The following is a 20876-nucleotide window of genomic DNA, read 5'->3' as shown; positions in this document are numbered from 1 at the left end:
CTCATTGTCAGGGGCACAGATAGGCAGTGTAGGCTGATGTGCCCTCTGAACCTGAGAATGGAAAATAAGCAGCACACAGGGCTCTTGGCTGTTGAGCTTCTATGAGCAGGGAGATGGTGAATGTGTGTCTGCGAAATGGGAAGAAACCTGTGAATTTTGGTTCTCAGGAGTCTTGCTGAGCTGTGAAAGCCTTGTATGTTAGAGGATGGAGCCATCTCGAAGGCATGGCTGCTGTGTTTTGTTCTGATACCAAATACTAACTACCTCTCTTAAAATATGACACGACTAAGAAACAAAGAAAAAGATGTTATTCTTCCCTTCCTTTAAGTCTTCAAGAAAGACAGTTATGGGCAGACTTAGCCACACATGTTGAGAAACAAATTGCTGTGCAGAAATGAGCTTTATCCTAAATCCTCTCTCTAGAGCAAGAAACTTAAACAGAAGGTCACTAATCCCCAGACTCAACAGAGATCATTTAGCGTGTTTGTCGTCTTTGCTGTGTTAATCTGTGTGTGGCTTCACCCTGCTTCCTTCCAACCCTCTGGTTCCTATCTCTCTCTCAACCTCTCCACGATGACTTCAGCCTCTGTGGAGTAGTGGACCTTCACTCTTGTAGTAATGTTCTTCTGCAGCATACCAACATTATAACCTCCTCAACAGACTTTCCAAACCCTCCTACTTTACATCATATTTGTCTTTTCCCTCAGCTCGGTTTTAGCTAGCAACCCTAAAAGATGATGTTGAGACTGTTTTAGATAGCTCCTGTCCTACATACGTTCATGTGTTTGCTCCAGAATTTTGGGCATCTTCTACACACTGCTGCCACTGAAAACAGATCTCACCTAATTCTGTAGGAACTACGATACAGAGGGAATATGTGAAGAGTTAGGCAACATCCCCAGGGCCATCTGCAGCAAATGCTCACCAGCTGCTGCTCTCCACACTTCGCTTTAAGAGGGTTTGCATCAGGCTTTAAAATTCTCACACAAAGTTCGGTGGTGTTGCCTTAGGAGGTGGAAAAGCTTCAGAGATGACAGTATAGGTTGTCTTGAGTGTTTTGGGAGAATATTTTTGTTTTGTTTCAATGAGCTACAAAACCTCTGCTTAGAAGGCCATACACGTTGCCGATTGTAGGACTGTGCATCTGCTTTTAATTTGATGTTCTGGCCATATATAAGTAAAAGAGCAGAAGATCACTCCTTGGGACAGAGCTCTGTCCTCCCGACTGATCTGCTGTGGGAACAGCCTCCTTGAGTTCCTGTCATTTGTCCCCGACACCAAAGTGCAAACAAGATCCCTTTTCCATCTCGAGTGGGCTTCCAGCCCTGCATGCAGCAGGCATCTCATGCTCTGAAGTATTGAAAGTCAGGATGCAGCAGAACTCACTAACTGGCGAACTGCTGTAATGCACAAAACAAGGTCACTTTTCTCCACCACCCAGGCAGGGAGCAGGTGAGGCCTTCAGCCACAGAAGGATAATTTCATAGCCTCCTCAGCAGTGCATTTGGTGGCACAGTACAGTACTTCAGTCATCAATAATTAAAAAGATAGATGTTCAAAAACATGAGCAAGAAACATTCTGTGCCCATTATTCTTGCTCTTCTTATAATGCTTGTGCCCTTACACACCAATTTGCAATGTGCAGTCAGTCATTCACAGTGTCTCTTTGAATCCGTAAATGTGAACTGCCCTTCATATTCTGGAAGTCCACAATTTTGCACATAGCAGGCTGTGTGCCGGAGAATGATGTCCATGAGGCTGACTCTTGTCCTCTTCCACCCATAGTGAGTTGTTATGCCATAAACCCTGGATGGGCACATCTTCTCCAGTATCCACTGAAAAATCTCTCATTGCGCTGAAGTAAAAAAAGCAGCACTCTTATTCTCAGAAGATTTTCAGTCTGCAAGGAGGATGCAATTCTGTCTTGCCAACATCATGTACCTTTGGGTGTGACAGTTGCAATTCCACCAGGTGTACTAGGGCTGATCTGTGATGCTTCAGAGCTAGGAGCAGGAGCAGTGGTTGGCAGCTGAAAAGCCAGAGCTTAAATCCCATCTCACTGGGATTCAGGCTGTCTGGGCATGGAGAGGAGCAGGGACGGCTGAAGGATGATGAAGAGGAGATGGTTCCACAAGCACAGGCTGTGCTCAGCATCAATGGGAGCCTGTGATCTGTGGCCACAGGTGAGAGAACAGGTATAGGAGATACAGGTATGACTGGAAGAAAGATGGGTATGCAACGCCAGGGGCAGCTGCTGCCATGAATGGCTTTTGTCTTTTTTTTTTTTTTTTTCCCTCCTGGAGAAAACTTATTGCTCTTCTTATCTAATGTGACACTTGCCTCCAGGCACAGACCAATATTTCATGCTCCTTGAAACTTATTTTTCTGTCTCCTTCCTATTAGATGTAGGCTAAGATGGGAAGGGCTATATGTTGCAGGCTCTGTAGCATCACTCATGATTCTTGTGGCTTACTCCGGATGAAATGTGTGATGCTCAGAAAGATTGCCCAGGCCTCCAAAGATATTTTAACAGACTGGTACCAGTAAAAAGATAAACTGGTAGGCATGACAGGGAGTGTTTGCACTGTGACAAGGTTTAGGGCATATCTAGAAGATCAATTTGTACCTATGGAGACAGGAGAAGAGGAGAGGAAATGTAGTTAGCAGTGAATGTCACACTAAAGGATCCAAGACTCAGGAAGGCTAGCCAGGATGATGACCTCAGTAAGAGTATCTGTAGAAGTGAGGTATAGGTGAAATGCAGGTTTGGGCTTTTTCAAAATGCAATAAAACTGTTGAAATCTGACCAAAGGAGACTGTTGGTTCTGTGATGACTAAGACTTTCTTTATTGCTTAGAATGATGCTGAAGTCACTTGGTGTTTTTGTAGTTGTTGTTTTGTTTGTTGCTGTTGTTGTTGTTTTTCCCCATTTTTCCTTAGCAAAATGAAGAGTTGATAAATAGAGCAATGATTCTGAGTATGTTTTCCTGGTCCGTTACTTTTTCATTTGATTGGTACAGACCAGCAGAGTAACTGTTTGAGGGAACAAAAGGCAGTGGTGTCCCTCTTCTCATCCTCATATACATTGACTTGGTGCAACTTGTGCTGTGCTGAGAAATTACTAAGTGTTGCAGATTTTCTGCAGCCTGCCTGGCCTATTTTTGTTCTGATATTGAAGGAATAAGCAGAAATGCCTTGAAATCAGTAAATGTTACGGTAGTGTTAAAACACTGAGGCCAGATGGGAAATATAAGCAAGCGATTGGGGATTCCCTCTCAAAAGCTCATTGAAAGCAGAGTCAAACCAGGGTGTGAAGTTCTCACTGAAGATGATTTCTAACACACTAATTATTCTGTCGAAAACTGTGCTTCCTATTTTCACCTGTAAAAAAGTGCTGCTAAAACGTAGATTTTTCTCGGTTTCCTCTAGAGGGCAATGTCATATAAATATTTTAAGCCTTTTTTGGGTTGTGTCAACTTGGAATTTAGCCTGCCTTATCTAAGAATTCATAAGGCAGCAGTGAAAAATGTTTCTCGACATACTTTTTAGGATGTGTATATAGGATGTGTATACATGCAGTAATAACCACTGTACTGAACTGAAAGTTCAGTAGCTAACCAGAAATACATTTGCATTTTAGGCAGATGTGCCTGTGGTGGAATGCAGAGGAGCTACGTGTGAAGATATGGCTCTTTTCTTTTACTTGTGCAGTTTCAGCAACCCTGAAGAGCTACTCCTTATTTAAACTCCTGTAAAAGAGATTATAATCCAGTCTACTGCGAGTGATGTGACCATTTGCTGTAGTTTACATTGGTAGTTGGAACAGAGGGTAGGTGGTAGGACAGAGGTGCAGAAAATAAATGTAAACACCAGATCAGCATGGTTCATACAACCTAGGGAACAGAAGGACTTTGTGTTACCACTTATTTTCACAAGAATTTGGGTATTGCCAATTCATTAATTGTATTAATTAATTGAGAGATGTTATCAACAGCCCCTTTTTGGAGCTAGTTGTCCCTATGAACAACTGCTGGAAATTGGTATGAGTCACACTGGCTCTTAGTACTCGATCTTAAGGGATACTGTCTCCTATTTTCAGTTACTGTAGTGTAGAGTAACAGCGAATCTGGATAAAGGGTGTTTTGTTTTTCTTAAAGCTCAGATGTGTGATATGGAACGTGCTATCATGGGCACCGATTTCTGTTGCCTCTTGCTATCTTAACCCTCCCAAACCAGCACTACTAAAGGGGAAATTTGCTCTTGACTTCTGAACGTGAAAATGACTTTTGGGAAATCCTTTTAGAATTAGTGTCCTTTCTCCTCTTCATGGTGACTAGACGTCTGGAGCGTCAGCATAATGGCCTTATTGGATTAATTTGCAAATCCCGTATGTTTACTGAATTTATGGGTTGACATCCTTTGTTAAATACCTGTTCCAAAAAAGTAACTGGAGATCTGCAGTTGCCAAATCCTCTAAATGAATAAACCTGTTTGTTTGTTTTTCCCCGAACAGGAAGAGCAATTAATTCCAGTAAAACACTCATTCCCAAAAGTGCTCTATTTGAAAACAAGAGCTTGTGAATAAAAAAGGGCAGTGCTTGCATTGATTTCAAAGCCAGCAGTCATAGGCAGCAAAGTAGGTTTTTCTCTCTACTTTTGAATTATAGGAGTTCTAAGAAAATATGAGAACACTGCTCTTCTGTAGCATTTATGAGTTAAATAGGTGAGAATGGCTTTTTTCAATAACTTCTGCTGTGCAAGCACACCTTTCAAATGGTTCAAATCTTTTGTAAGACAGAAATGTGATGAGAATGATGTTATATTTGAGTTGCAGGGAGAAGGGAAGGATGTAAACCCATTTTAAAAAGAAGTCAGTGGTAATTAAATATTCCTAGTTTCATTTCTCAAGATCTATGGACTGGATTAATACCTTTGGGTTTGGCCTGTGTATTCAGCAGCGCGTTGGTGCAGTTGGTGCTCATGTTTGCATCACACTGACTGGAAGAATCTGACACTTTAATGCTCAATCTCAGGGATTAATCGCTGCCTTCAGATGGCAGGAGCTATATTTGGGGCTGTAGGTGTGCAGAGCGATTGGATTGCTCTGAGCTGGGATATCCCTCGGATAAAAGCACCTGCGTAGCCTTGAAAATGTCATCCTTGCATGGCTGCAGGTACCGAACACACTGATAGAGGTTCATAACTTCATCTCCTCCTGTCTTGCTTGCTACAGCATGATCTGAAGAGTGGCTTTATTGCACAGGAAAACAATCTCTGACAATAATGTAACACTGTGGGACTCAGTAGAATTGCTTCAAGTTTGTCTCTGTGGAAACTGAGAAATCCTGCTTTCTGAACTTTGTCCTGCTACTCAGTATCTGACCCAGGAATCTGCAATCTGATTTTAAATCATTGCTTCAGTTCAGAAAATGAGGGCTGTATGCAACAGAAGATGATTTGGTAAATTAGCCACTTTCATCAGGTTAAACTGTGCAGTTAAAATAATTCAGATTTGAATAATTTCATGGAGAGGGTGGTGAGGCAGTGAAACAGGTTGCCCAAGGAGGCTGTGGGTGCCCCATCCCTGGAGACATTCAAGGCCAGGCTGGATGTGGCTCTGGGCAGCCTGGTCTGGTGGTTGGTGACCCTGCACATAGCAGAGGGGTTGAAACTCGATGATCATTGTGGTCCTTTTCAACCCAGCCCATTCTATGATTCTATGAATTTGTCAGTTACGCTATGGAAGAAGAAAAACAATGGTTTAAAGAGTGTGCAGATGCCAGATAGATCAGAAGCTTATGTCTGGCATGTGGAATTCAAAGTCAACAAAGGTTTATTCACGGCTCTGCTTTTAAATGGACTCTGTTTTAAATAGTGTATGAGAAAATCAGAATCCTGGTGCTTTATTGGACTTTTTTGTGACTCAGATGCTTTCCCTTGTGACCCAAGAATCAAATCATAAACGATAGAAATGAGTTTAAGGGGCATCATCATCATAAAAAAGTCATGCAAGTTAGTACAGCAGTAAACATCTGTCTTGGGAGAGGTGGATTGAAGAGATTGTTTCCGAGAAGAGCTCGGAAAACAAAAGAGATAAAAAGACTAGAGGGAAGAGATTTTATGATGGAAGTAGGACTTAGAAATTCATTAATTCTGGCGGGCTGAATAGTAATCAAAAGTGTTTTGTCTAATATGTAATTAAATTAGATACCTGTGTCTGTTAGAACAGTTCAGCCAGCTCTAATAACCAAGAAAACTAATCCCATGTCCAGGTGTCAGCTCCTGTACTCCGCTCCCCAGGGATTTTCCAGCCTTGAGGGTATTCTCTCACGTTAATGATTGTGTCATTAATAGTATTAAAATACAGGAGGAGGTATATTCTTCTTTCTTATATAACCTTCAACACACTTGGGACCACTGGCCTTGTACTACATTTGAGTTGCACTACTCATGATGAAACCAAGTCAGGATCTCCTTTAGATTAGAAAAATGCCACATCCTTTGTACTACACAGAATGCAAAACTGGTGTAAGAATACAGCAGGCACCCAGTGTAAACCCAGCACATCACTCAAAGTAAATCCAGCCCGTACCCATTGTAAATCCATCATGTAACCAGCACAAATTTCAGACAGAGTTCTGCTCCTTTTGGAGTGGCATTTGCTTCTTGCTTGTAGGTGGCGTTTCTGTCTGTGGTGAGCCCATGCTCACTTTACATTCCATTTCTCATCTGGATGTTTCTGTTTTAAATCATCTACTTGTAATTTATGCTTGTATTAAACCTTGTGTGACTTAAAGCTATGCATCAAACTGCTGTCAAGGCCTTGCAGCCTAATGGATATCACGTGTGGGTTGAAGAACTGTTGGTGTCCCGGTCAAACCTTCTCTCCCTGCTGTGAACAAGTCACAGCTTGGTGACAGGGTGGTGATGACCTCAGCTTGCTTTCTGCAGGTGCTTGAGTTCTCTGGGGGAAAAGCAGTTTATTAACTGCTGTGTTTTACTGTGGAGTGTTTCCTTCCACGTACCTGACCCGCTGGAGGGTTATAAAATAAGTAAAATTCTTGGAAATATCTGTTTCTTCAGACACATGCTTGAGCAATATAAACAAGACCTATCTTATGAGATACCTGGCAGGCTATGAATTTAAGCATTATTCTGACTTCCTGAGTGTCTCCGTGAAGCATCAGCATAAACAAGTGAGGCCTATTTACCTGAAGGATCTTGCTGGAATAATGACAGAATGGAAAAACTGAACTCCTGTTCTTCCAAGGCCTCTAAGCCAAAATACCATTCTTTTGTGTGCTGAGTACAGGTTTTGAGAAAAAGCTTGGTGCTCCAGCCAATGCACAGCTGAGGTTTGATTTCCAGATACGATATTTGAGGTTTGCTGTGAAGTGAGAAGCTCCAAGGCCAAGCCTACCTGAGCTTTCTGCTTGGAGTGAGTGCTCCTCCACAAGAGGTCATGCAGTTTCATGAAACTTCATGTATCCTCCCTCACCGGGTTATCTTTTAGCGCAGAAACAGTGCAAATGCCCACAGGGTGGCTCCACGAGTAGATCTGTAGGGGAAGAAGGAGCCACTAGGGCTTTGGGAAAATGTGACAAAACAATTTCTTGTTCAGTGCAGTTATCATTATATTGAGAACTTCCTTGCAAGTTAGAACAGGGTTCTTGGGAAACAACTGATCTGAGGAGGAAGTACTATTGATATCAAGATAAGAATGCAAGAAGGAGAAAAATAGGATTAAATATAGCTGTGTAATGAAACTCACAGTTGTGAGGTGATGTAGTGAGGCAGTCTGGCAGCACTGGAGACATCCCACTGCTTTGACCTGCAGCATCCTCCCTCTTGTGCTCATTTCACATAAGTCCACTTATCTCACAGTATGCAGTTCTGCAGCCCACAGGTCCTTGTTGTGATGTGGGAGTTCCAGGCATGGACATGAGCAGAGACTTGTGCTGCTGTTCCTGCTGTACCTACTGAATTCTCTTCCTAGGGTTTGCTAGGAACCTGTTCTGAGGACTAAGTTCATGAACAAAATGGGATGAAAAAGCAAATGTAGTGTAAAAGCTGAGGGTTTCAGTCTCAGTCACTTTTTGCCACCTGCTCCTTCAGCCTTCAGCAAATTAACCTAAAAGTTGCGCCCTGGAGAAATTGCTTCATTGATCTGATTGAATATTTAAATTTTAAACTTAGCATCACTGCCATTTTTCCCTGGGTCAGCTGCCTATTGGGACATTTAACCTCTAGATTATGCCAGCCATCAAAATGTTCCTGTATAACTATTGATGCCTGACTATTTTTCTTTCTTTTACTGAAGGCAAAATCCCTTCCTGGCACATAGGAGGGCTTAGAACTTTACCAGAGTAAAGCCTGAAATTAAGGAAAATCGTTTGTTGCTCTTAATAATCCTTTACTTTGGGTACAATCAAAAGGCAAATTATTTTTTATGACTTAGAAAAAAGTTACACATTTTTAGCAATCACTGAGGATGAAGGAGGTGAATCCCAAATCTCAGACGACATAGGAGTGTTTTCTGACTTTCATATGCATAACTATTGTCCCAGAACAATCTGGTTAACTAGAGAGTTAGCTCTTTGTTTATAAGGATGCAGAAGGAGAAATAGATGTGTAGGATGTGTTGTCAACACATCAGGCTTTCACAAGCTGTTCCATAAGAAACCACTGCAGCTCCAAAATACTGACACAGAATCGTGGACCAACCATAAATCTCTGATCCATTGAGATACCAGGATATCCTAGTGAAAAATCCAATCCAGACCTGAAAGTCAAGAAATGCGCCCAATGGAGTGACATGAGCACCAAGACTGAGATCCTGCTGTTCACACCGGATGCTGCTGACACACCGTGTGGAGTCTGTAACACAGGCATGCTGGACCCACCCAGCCCAAGCGAGAAGCTTTGTAGATTAAATTTATATTACTTGGAGCCTGTAGGTTGCTTTAGCAAACAAAATTGAGCCTGGGTGTTAAGGTGATCAGGATTGAGAAATCCAAATTATATTTCTTCCTTGAAGAGAAATAAGGACTGCTTTTCATAACTGTTTTAAGAAGGAATATTTGGAAACAGAAGCAGTGTGTTTCTGTAGATTAAACCCAGTTTGTGAAATAGAAGTACGCCCTCTGCTTGCACAGAATGGTCAGAAGGCTTCTAAAGCAAAATCCTTCCTAAATCTCATGTATGTCTTAAGGAAGACTCTTGAAACATTAATAAGTGGTGGGTGAATGGCACATTCAGACATGCGCTGGGAAATATGTGAAGATAAAGTGCGTGATGGCTGGTGATGTTTAAAAAGCAAACAAGATCTGGGCTTCCACTTTGGATATCATAAAGTATAGAGCTTGTTGCATTAATGGAAGCTATTCTAGTGTAAAATGAAAGCCACTTTTGGAACAGTCTCTGTGGTCCTGGTTTTAGGACACTGGGAAAAGTAATATAAAATGCCTCCAGAGTGGGACACGCTGCTGGAGGGGGCAGCCTCTGCTGTATGTTTGTTTGTATGTTTGTAGAAGAGGAGAAGGGAGTAGTGTTGCTTTGACAGGAAATCCTAGTGAACAGGAATAGTATGTTTGCAAATGGGGAGTTAACTCCTGAGCAGAGAGCTCCTGCAACCATGCCTGCAACCTGAGCCCCACTATCTGGGTGCAGGCAGGGAAAGCACTGCCAAAACACCACACTGGGTGTTTGCAGAGAGGCAACATACTCCCTTGGCTGTTCTGCAGATGTGCCGTGCCAGAGCTTGCATTGCTTCTGTGGAGGTGTTTTTTTAGTGCCCATGTGCTCCTAGCAGCCAACCTCTGGCACTTCCCTCTCCTGTCTTTCCCATTATCTCTCTCATGATTTTTCTAGGATGTATTACAGGATCATGAGTGGTCTTGTCCCATTTCCTGTCCTGCCACTTCTGACATTGAGAGGGAGAAAACCTGGAGCTGCCATCCTGGAGCAGGCTGCCTGCAGCATCGCCAGGGGCTGGGTGTTCTGTTGGCCACATCTCCACCATGGGAACGCAAGTATGAGGCTGCACCCCTAGGCAGCACCTTGCTGTCTCTAGCTAGCTGCTGGCAGGCTTTAAGCACATTTTTCACCTGTCTGGCAATCCTTTGGGTTTCTGATGAGATGTACATCGCGTACTGTGTGCACAGAGTCTTGCTGCTGAAAGGTTCAGGTTGCGAAGAACACAAACCCTGTTGACTGGTGTTTTCCCCAAGGCTGCTGAGCACCCCGTGTCACATTTTGCACTCATCAGAGCTTAGCGGAGTTAAAAATAATCTTCTCATCAGAATATTTCTTGGGAGTGAAAATGTCCTTAGGATACTTTGTGAAATGATAACCTTTGGACCAAACTTGGTAAGAAAAAAACAGACCAGTCTCAGACCCTGCGATAAAAGTTTGTCTTAGTTGCGTAATAAGGGAGAAAGGTTAAGAGCAAACTGGCATCACCTTTGGGAGGGAAAAGAACGGAATTTAAATAGAGATCTAATGGTGAGTACATAATTTGAGATATTATATCATGTGAAATATTTTTCTTTTGATGCCTGAAAGATTATCTGGGAGAAGATATCTGGCTCTGTGCAGTGCATGGAGGTCTTGCTCAGTCGTTGCTGAATTCAAGGGAGGGTAGAAACTGGCCTTTCTCTTTTTCTGTTTTGAAACGGTAATGTTAATTCCAAACATGGCCCTCAAGTTATCTTTGCTAAAAACAAGCAAGGATAAGTGTTTCCATCCCAGAAAACAAAATTGCAGATTGCTTCGATCAAATACACATTGTATGTGAAATCCAAACCCGGGCCATGCCCCATAAACAAGTGAATGTATCACGTGAACAGAAGTAAAAATTAAACAGAGCGCACTGCTAAGAGTGATGCAAATGGTAAATAAGGGTTGAGAGATGAAAGACAGCTCAGTGACTCTTGCCACTTAATAACTGTGGCAGATGTTAGAAGTAGCAGGTAGGCAAATGGGTTTAACTGTATGATTTCTGCATTGCCATTTTCCCTTCTCTTTCAGTGGTACCATTAGACCTTCCTGTTTTATACTCTCCAGACTTCAGTTGCTGCTTTGTGTTTTGAAGATTAAAGCAGCATACTCAACACACGTTAATCTCTTCTGTTGTGCACTAATTGATAGGAGTTTTACTCTGTTGTGAAGTCCATACCTGAGTCAGAGTAGAGCCTATGTAAGGTTTTATCCCCTGTAGATTCATAGTAACCTCTAAATAAATTCTGTGACCATATAAAGAAGTACATTAAGAATGACTTCAGAGAAGTAAAATATGGATACTTTGCCTCACACTTGGGATTTTTACAGAACACCCTGTTAAAGTGGGGAATTTTTTCATATATAATTGATTTTTTAAATGATCAACCTGTAAATACACTGCAAATGCATTAAGTCAGCTCTAACAGTCTCCAAACACTACAAAGGTTCACAAACAGCTACTCTGTCCACACATCTCTACCTCTGGTTGATGGAGATGGCTCAGGACCTCCTGAACACTTCGCTGTGCATTGTACTCTAGGGAGTGAACTTGCATTAGCAGAAAGTGGACTAGGGGACCTCCAGAGGTCCCTTCCAGCCCCTACCATTCTGTGATTCTAGGAGAGGGCCTGAGGGGAGCAGTGCTCTGTGAATGCAGCCTCACCTCATCCTCCAATGAAACATTCCTGCAAACTGAAACAAACAGCATAGCAGAGAGATTTTCCATACAATTTCTGTTACGAGGGCCAGTGAACTTTCATATTTTCAATATTAATTAGCCTTAATATAGCAAGTTACAGTGTAAGCTCTCTGGGACAAGAGCAGTATATCCATATTTGCCTTACAAATTAAGGCTGTATTTTGAGTGCTACAAAAATAATAATTGTGAATAAATTAGTTTATTAGTAACATTGTGATGTTACATTTCCCTACAGTTTCCAATACTATTTCTTACCAATTTCTTTCCATATTTTGCCCAAGAAACCAGTCCTTCTGTCATAGGAGAGAACACCTCTGATTATAGCCTATGCAACTGAAGAGTACAGCTGGAGAACTTCCTGGCTTGTAGGGACAAGACTTCAGATCCCCCAAAGAAATGACTGGAAAACATCTCATTTCCTACTGTTTGTATCGTGGGAGGAATAAGTGAGTGTTTACTAGCATATCTCTTGCAAGGGCCTGTCTGCAATTTGCATTTAGAAACCCACCACAGATTAAGCTCTCCGGAGTTTTCAACCCAACCTGAAGCTGGTTGGAATTCTTTTGGTCATTGGCATTTTTTTCTGAAGACCCCACAAAGTAGTGGTTTTGCAGCCAGCAGGAATGGATGAGGGTGGAACTCCTCCAGGAGCCCTGGGGGTGGCTGGCACTTAGCTCCCAAGAGCTGTTTGTAGTAATTGTGTGTCCGAGCTATTAAACTTACATTTTTGGGGGGGCTTTAAAGGGCTTTTGCTTTCTCATGCGCAAACACTGAGAAGTTTTCTCTGTGGCATCATTCATCATATAGTTAACAATGTGTGGTGCAGAAATATTTTTTTTAAGCTGGTGTTTGCAGAGACTTGGGGAGCTCAGTGCCTGGATGTATAGAGCCGACCTAGCAAAGCGCGGAGGTCAGCACAGTGATTTTTGTATTTACACTGGCATAGCTGGGAGCAGAATGTGGCCTTTGCAGTTCTTGGCTTGCTGGACTTCTATTCAGTTTTAACCCTCTTTTGTGCCTTTTTTGTGGTTTCTGGCTGAATTCTGAAATTTGTAGCTTTATTTTAGGAAAAAATTGAACATTGTGTTTTTGTTCTGGGTTATATGCGGTCTTGGATAGATGCTTATTGTGTTCTCAAAAGAATTTCATGTAAATACGTATATTGATTTTGCTACCCATCAGCTCCACAAACATCTCAGATCTTGAGAACACGTAGCGTGTAATTGACCTTATGTGTGTTGTGTTGGGGGCAGCAGACATCTGGTGCCCAGCACAGTGCAGTGTCGGGAGAAAGGAAATGTCTGTGCCTGTAGTAAAGAACAAATACTCCTGAAGCTGATATTTGGGATAGGACTTAAATACAGTGAGATTTTAGGTGCTCCAGAGCATACACAAGACTGATGAAATCATCACAGTTACTTCCTTGTTAACTTCTGATATTAACGCATTATTGGAGCTGACCTCAGTGATGGTTAGCTTGAATGGAGCTTTAAGATGATTTTTGCTCACTGTTGCTTTCCTGAATGTGAATCAAGAGCTTATACACTCAAAGAAGATGAGAGATAAAGAACAAAAAATCACAGCATGCCCCAAGGTGACAAATGGCATTTTCCCTGTGCAGTGACATGGGATGCAACTGCAACTTCATGTGCTAAGCACCAAACTCATCATTCTGCATCTTCCTTCTGACTGCAGTGGGAAACAGCATCTTCATACCGTCGTTTCTCCAGTTTCTCCATCAGAAAGGAATTTGATGAGCTGCTTTAAGTATTTCTTGTTGTTTGCATATGTATGAAGCCATTTTTCTGTTGGATAGACTTGCTGTACATGTTTATAAATTGATGCTTTATCTGTAAGAAAACATATGACTCCAATACTGTTTTGGCTTATATCACAACAGATTGCTTTGAAATGCACAGCTGCATGTGTGTGCCTAAAATGCTATCAACATCCTCCAAAATAAGAGCTGGGAAGAGGTGAGGCCAAATCCCCCTAAATTTCAATGGAATGCGAGCTCCTAAATAGAAACTGTGAACTCCTTGTGCTGCTGCTGGGAAGTGGTCAATGTTTTGGGGCTTTCCTGATGCCTAAGCACTGGACTGTGTGTCCATACAGAGCACTTTGGCCTTGCCTGGGCCAGAGCAGCTTGTCTCTGTTTTTGTCCCACATCCAGCAGTCTCACAGAAGATTGCATGGGATAACCCCTGATGTCTCTTCTCTGTATATGATTATTAAACAGTAAGGGAGACAAAAGGAGGCACCCTGGGGTGTGAATCCTGTTGCACAGCTTCTTATAATGTTAACCAGGTCATGGAGATGAGACAGAAACCGGTTTTAGGGCAGGGACTCAGGACAACTTCTTCTCCCTGAATTTTGCATTCACTTTTGCACGTCCTGCTTGATGGAGCACTGCAGCCTCCTCGCTGTGCTCTGCATCTGAGCTCTTCTCTGCCTTTTAAATGAAAGGAATGGTGAGGTTTTTTTCTCAGGGGATGTCAGGCCATGAATCATGGCTGGAAGAGAGGCATTTCTGGGTTCGCAGTGTTGAGCCCCAGAAAGAGGCAAATCCTGAAGATGGAAAGCTTTCCCTGAGGTTGGCTCTATGTATGTTAACTATTGGCGCATTCCTCTTTGACTCCTAATTAACGACCTGTGCTCTCCGCGAGCAGGGGCACCGACTGACACCACCCTCTGTCTTTCGCTCCAAGGAACAAAGCCGAGAGTCTCTTCTGCCTCCCTCTCAACACCTGGAAGGCTGAGAATCATGCTGAAAATCCTGAAAAACGAGGGATGGTGATTTCTGCATAGGGTAGTATTGTATGGCAGAGACAGGGCTCCTCTGAACAAAGTGGAGCGGTTAGAGGGCTGCTAGAACACAGTGTGGGACTCAGTGGAAGAGTTTCATCCTTGTCTTGATTACAGACTGCTCACTGCATAGGTAATTGTGTAGTTTAGCCTTTATGAGTGAAAAGACACAGTACTGAGTACCAGATGACTGCTTTTGGGACAGCCACGCACCTGAAAAATGTCCCCGTGATGTTAAACCGCAGCCCACAATGAAGGTGCTTGGCTTTGGCACATCAAGCTGCACTACAGGGAAGAAAACAAACCCTGTGAGCTGCATGGGGAATTTTAATTTGGATGCCCCGAGTGGAAACATCTCCGAAGGGGAGAAAGTGCACGAGAGCGCGGTGTGGTCGGAGCGAGTGCGTAGCAGCGAGAACCGCTCCGGCCGTACCCACTCCCGTAGGAGAAGCCTCGCGCTCGGAGCTGGGCGGGCAGAGCCGAGGTTGCGGGGCGGGGGTCGGAGCTCCGGCGCTGCGCACTCCCGGCGGCGGGAGCTCGGGGCTGCGGGAGCGCGGAGCTCGAAGCCGCGGGGCGGGGCGCGGAGCGGGGCCCTGCAGCCGCGCCCGGGAGGAGGGAGGCGGCGGCGGCGGCTCCGCGGCGGTAGCAGCGCGGCGGCTCGGCGGCAGGTGATGAAGCGGAGCCGCGGGCGGCGGGGGACGGCCGCTGCCAACACGCGGAGCCCGGCGGAGGCGCGGAGAGGTGTGCGGAACCCGGCGGCCGGAGCTCTGGGGAGGCTCCGGGGATAAGGGGCGCGGGGGGGCCGGCGGGGGCGTGCTGGGGTGTCGGCACTCGGGGCTTCGGGCTCGGCGCTGGCCAGAAACTTTCGTTCGGGGCTCGCGTTGCCGAGGGGACAGGGCTGTGTCCCCGCGCGCCGGGCAGTGCCATTGAGGATAACCTCCGCAACTCAAGGCACTGATCGCTTTCCCGTGGGACGTGTGAGGACTGGATTTTTAAAATGAAAGCGCTGCTGAAAGCCTTGCAGAGGAGCTTCCTTTGGCAAGCTTTCGTACTGGAGGCTTTTCGTAAGGGAAATATATTGTCTTTCAATTGGATGCAGAAAATAGAGCTGAATGATCGTTTCCTAAATCCATCGTGATTCTTGCTTTCGTTTAGGAGAGCTTTTGGTGGCGTTCGTGTGCCACAGACATCCTGCACTCTAAATATCTCCTGATCCTCTAGCAAAGAAACGTCTGTTGGTGTTCAGTGGGTTCTGTGCATGTACGGCATTGGCATACTTAGTTCCTACTTCACATTTACTTTATGGAGATGCAGGCTCAATGCTTCTGCTCAGCTCTGCATTTTGACAGCGTCCTCTCTTGCAGCTCAACTGCGGGGGGACCTTCAAAATGAAGCTAACAAGTAAAATATGCTTTGAAATGGAGTGCAGATGGGAAGTGTCGAAGTGTTGTGTTGCACAACAGCCTGCTCTGCGTGTGTGTGCTGCGCTGCTCACACAACTCTTGGTTTTATGTGTCCGCGATCTGAACCCCGTGCTGCTCAGAAATAGCATGTGGTAGTACCTCAACCAGCAGCAGCTCTGGTGAGAAAGGCTGATTCCTCTCTGTCCTGATAACGTTTCTGACACCTCTGGGCAGCACATTTGTTAGAAATGTGTATGTATCCTACATTTTTAATTCCAAAATATTGTCAGTTGTTGAATAAGATGATAAGCTGGTGTTTTCTGGCTCAGGTAGGTGTTATCTGAACTTTTCTTACAGGTGCTTCATTAGATATGCAGCTGTTTCTTGCATCCAAAAGCATTATTGTCAATTTCCATTTCATATGGACTGATAGTAACAGACTGCTAGTTGCACCTTCAACAGCAGAAATTGGGGCTCTTGACCTCGCCCTTATCTCCTCATCTCAGCCTTTCTTTAGGGAGCATTTCTGTGGCACCATCTCCTGGCTCAAAAAGGAGATGCCTCCTCATGGAGGGGTGTAGAGGGACGGGAAACCTCCAGCTGGTTTTGGTAAAACTTGGGTAAGAAAAGTAGTGAATGCATTTCCTCACGTCATTGACCTGTGTATCTATTGCAGCAATGTGCCTCCAGCTTTTTCGTGGGGAGAGAGTTTGTGTCTCTTGTGTTACCTTTTCTGAAATCTTGAAATGATTTTTGACATAGTGACTAAATATTGTCATGGTATTTAGAAAATCAGTTTAGTACTGCGTTCCTCACATGGCTGTGCTGGAAGGGTTAGTCATCTAGCATGATGTATCTCTGTGCATGCGATTAGGTGGAAATGTGTTAAAGATATATGCTACGTATCCTAATTTTTCTGCATAGTCAGGAAAGTATGTTGCCTGCATATTATTAATCCTCTTGAAATAGAAAACCTGTGTCAGTACAGAAGGATCTTACTGTGATTTAGCAGATGTATGACTGTGTATGGATTTAAGCTTGAGCAGAGGGAATTCTTCCTTTGAGGAGGATCTCATCCCCAGTCTTTAGTGGAAAATCATTTTCTTCACATGCAAAAGGCATGAAGTAAAGAGCATTAACCCTGATTGTGGTACCTGACTTCCCTCTGACTTCTGTATCTGCCCATCAGTCCCCAGAGGGAAGGAGAATGTGGCAGACTTCGGTCTGAATCTGATCAGCAGTCCTTGAGCTGTGACTGTGGGGAGCGGAGCACAAGGTCTAACTTTCTGAAGCTTTCAGGTATGTAAAATGCCACAGATGCCTTTTGTTTCTATATAAATGTCATGTGTATTTCAGCAAACACTAGGTAGCCTGGTGTATCTCACTGCTATTTAGTACTTCATTATTGTTTTATAAGCCATGTGGGCTTAGGGTAAAAACTGATGGAGAAGCATGGTGTGGTACAGCTGGTCCCTATTGTGTTTTGTTTGTATGGCGCAGTGCTCTTCTTTGAATCCAAAGGAATGGAAACATCATGGAATTTTCCTCCAAGTGATGGGTGTGGAGCTGTTATAGTGGCTGTAGCTCTAACTATGGACATTTGAATTGTCTGCCATGGGACAGTGTCCCCTGTGTACATGCAGAGAATTTCCTCCTTGCATGCAGTTTGCCCTGGGACTGTCCCTGGGAAGAGGACAGCCTCTGGAGGGCTGTGGTGGCCCAGGGCTGCTCTCTGGTCATCTGGAGCCTTTCCCTTGAGGCTGAACTCTGGCATGTCTCTGAAAGCCTATCTGGTCTGTAGTTCACTGCAGAAGGAGAAAAAAAGAAGCTTCTAAGCAGATGATACATCTTACAAGGTCTGCTTTTAGTGTCTTACCATGCTTTGTGCCTGCTATGACCGCAGAGCCACCACAAGCCCTCCGGGGCTGAGCTGAATTATTTTCTGCCTTATGTACCACCAAGAGAAACATCAACTACGAGAGGTTACAGCTGCAGAACTTGTGTGTGCGGCGTGTCTCGTTCAGATGTTATTTCCTTAATAAAATTGCTCATTTGGTGTAAAGAGTTGTTGGCTGGTTTGGGCTTTTTTTTTCTTATTTTTTTCCTCTCCTTTTTTTTCAATTCTCTTCCTTTTAGCCTTGGGATAAAACTGTCAAATTGTGTTCTTTCTTTCTGGCTTGTTTTGTGAGTTAATTTAAGGCACAGTCCACAGTCCTGGAAGAGTGTGATCACAGAGAACTTGAAGTGGTAGCCCATTTACACGTGTGGGTAGAAATGGATGCTTCAGTGGATACTGCATGTTCTCGAGAACAGCAGGAAGGCAGCAGCCCTTGGAGAATGTTTCATAGGATTTATCTTGGGAGCTGCTTGCAGCTAGCCTCATGAAGATACTGGTAGTAAGGGCTTTGGGGAAGTTTGTGTCATCTGAAAATGCTGTGCATTCATAGAAATGCGCATGTAGGCATACTCTCGTAGGCTGATAGTCCTGTCCCTTTTCCCAGTCCTTCCTTCACACTGCAGACCTTGTCTCATGATAGCTGAGGCTCTGATGGAGACTTGCCACAAAGCCCAGGTTACCGTTAGTGTGGTGCTCAGCCTGGAGGCAGGATGTGGTACCTCTGCTTTGCCTGGTCATGGAATTGTAGTATGGCTTGGGTTGGAAGCAGCCATAAAGATCATTATTTTGCTTGTCGTAGGAGTGCTGTCAGTTCTAGAGTGAATGCACTGAGTGTTTTGCTGGTCTAAGGACCTGTAGCAGCTTGGGACTGCTAATGAGGCATTATGCCTTTGGTTAAAATACCCCGTGGAATTCCATTGTAGGCCAGAATGAGTGAGAGCTTAACCCCGGATTCGGGGGAAGTGTTAACCATTTGTGCAGCATGCTTCATAAATACTGAGTGATCACTGACTGGCATCACCTGTCATTTCAGCCAAAAGCTAATCCAGGTCAGGATCCTGTTTTGGAGGCACAGGGAACTGGGATTCATGGAAACACTTCTTAATGACCCACATTTGCTCCATTTTGTGTCCCAGAGGCGTATCTCCGGCATTTCTGGTTCTGGAAAAGTGGCTGCTGCACCATGGATTGTATTGGAACCAGGCTAACTGGAGCAGTGTAGATCCATGTAACACACACAGAACATCAGAAGTGGCCTTGTTGCTCCTAGACCCCTATAGAAGTGCCTTGTTGCTCCTAGGCCCTCACAGGCAGAATGGCTGTATTTTCTGAGCCCTCCACTGGAGTGGGATGGCCAGGTGCACTGGCTCTGGAGCAGGTTACATCCATTGTATGCTTCAGAGATTTCTGTGCTCCTAACAACAGAAGAGGGGCTAAGACTTATTCCAGTGCTTTGAGAGAGAAGTTCAGGGCCGCTGAAAAGGTACGGCTGTTTGCATAACTACTAGCATTGCTTTCTTGGGGCTGTGGTTCACATCGGCATGATTCACTTGATTTGTCCCATGGCATCCTAAGTGTTTCCTATATTCTGGAGAAGTTCTTGACTCTGGATGAACTCTGCTGGTGCTGAAGATTTGCAGTAACTTGCAGAATTTGACCTTTTGTCTCAGCAAACCACTGAGTGGCTTCCAAGTACTACTGTGAGTATGTACAAAATACACAGGGAATGTATCTGTAAATCCCTGCAGCTGCTGGTGAGCAGGGAAAGGAGCAGGGCAGTACTGATGTTGCTGACACAGGAGTTATGGGTAGAAACAGGAATCTCACCCTACTGGGCAGGAAGGAAATACATTTTCAAGTTCTTGTCCACAATCCAGAACAGTTTAGGAGTGCATTAGTGGGGCCAGACTGGTTGTTGCCAGATAATCTTGCAGTTTGTCGAGAGCACTATACAGGAAAGGATTTTGTCCTATGTCTTTGAACACTGACCTTCCTCTTTTAGGGACAGGATGTTTTGCGAGGTGGATTGATCTAGTCACAACTCTTGTGCTCTTCTAGGTCAAAGCTGAAAGAACAGAAGGGAGAGGGGATGAGGCAGATAAAACAAGAAGTTACAGAGATCCTTAAACACAGGCTTGTAGAAAACAACTTTTAAAAGAAATGTTTAAAATAAGAATGACCACAACATGTAAATAATTTGCTGAGAGGTAATCTTCCAGACACAGAATGACCATTGCTGACTGCTTGGCTTGTGCTGTATAGTTTTCTGACTGGCTCGAGTTTATGGCTCTTTCCCAGATTCTTAGATGTGAAAATATTTAATTAAAGTGGCTTCTTGAGTCCATCAGTCTTGACCCATGACCTGGAGATAAGTGTGATTGCTGAGTTCATACTCATGCCTTTTCAGTTTGGATACAGAAGGAATTTGTTTGTTGACTGCTGTTTGTGAAGTGGCATTTACAGTGTAATCTGCTTCTGTTGCTTGGGGGGTAATAAGCCAACTGATAAGAAATCGGGGAAAGTTGCTTTCCTCGGTAAAGAGAGGTTATATCTCAAGGAAATAAAGCTGTGAAGGGTATAGAAGTGCATTGTGTGTAGAGTCACCTCAGTTTTTTTCACGTTGTCCATGAAATAATGGACAAAAAAGTAAAGTGGTAGTGGTAAGAGCCACCAGGCACCACCTGCTTAGTAAGACCCAGCAGTGACGCAGGAGTTTTTTGAAGACTTAATGGATCTGCCCCGGTGAATTACCCACGCTGGCATTTGAAGAGCAGACTGAGGACGATAAGAGTGAGAAAGTACTTGTGGATGGGATAGAGAAATGCTTCTCTAGGGAAGGGATGCTTCTGCAAGTGTCAGAGAAAGAAGATCTTTGTGAAGTGCCTGCTGGAAGGGGAAATGAGCCGAGATAGGGAGATTGAGTTTGTTCTCTGAACGCAATTGTGTTAACGCTCTGTTCCTGCTTAAGTGACACCTCTGACGTAATGAAAGCTTTCTGGTCTTGCTGGCTGGCTGAGTCGCTGAAGGGAGGAATAGCAGGTGCTGAATTGAATCAAAGCCAGATCCTCAGGGG

General features: G+C 44.1%; 1 protein-coding gene across 6 annotated transcripts in view; it reads left to right on the top strand.

The window, feature by feature from the left end:
• The window catches only part of PDZD2 (PDZ domain containing 2), a 198823-nt gene that overhangs the window by 66032 nt on the left and 111915 nt on the right, over positions 1-20876 (top strand). The window contains exon 1 of one of the 6 annotated variants that reach the window (XM_048931124.1): positions 15111-15244. The exons of the other annotated variants lie outside the window; for them this stretch is intronic. The gene's annotated coding sequence lies outside the window, so the exon portion shown is untranslated. Of the gene's footprint in view, positions 1-15110; positions 15245-20876 lie in introns of those variants that run through there. 6 annotated transcript variants of the gene reach the window in all.

This window comes from Lagopus muta, chromosome Z, assembly GCF_023343835.1.
Source record: "Lagopus muta isolate bLagMut1 chromosome Z, bLagMut1 primary, whole genome shotgun sequence".
NCBI lineage: Eukaryota > Metazoa > Chordata > Aves > Galliformes > Phasianidae > Lagopus > Lagopus muta.
The sequence above is the reverse complement of the archived record's forward strand: the minus strand, read 5'-3'. Positions and strand labels throughout refer to the sequence as shown.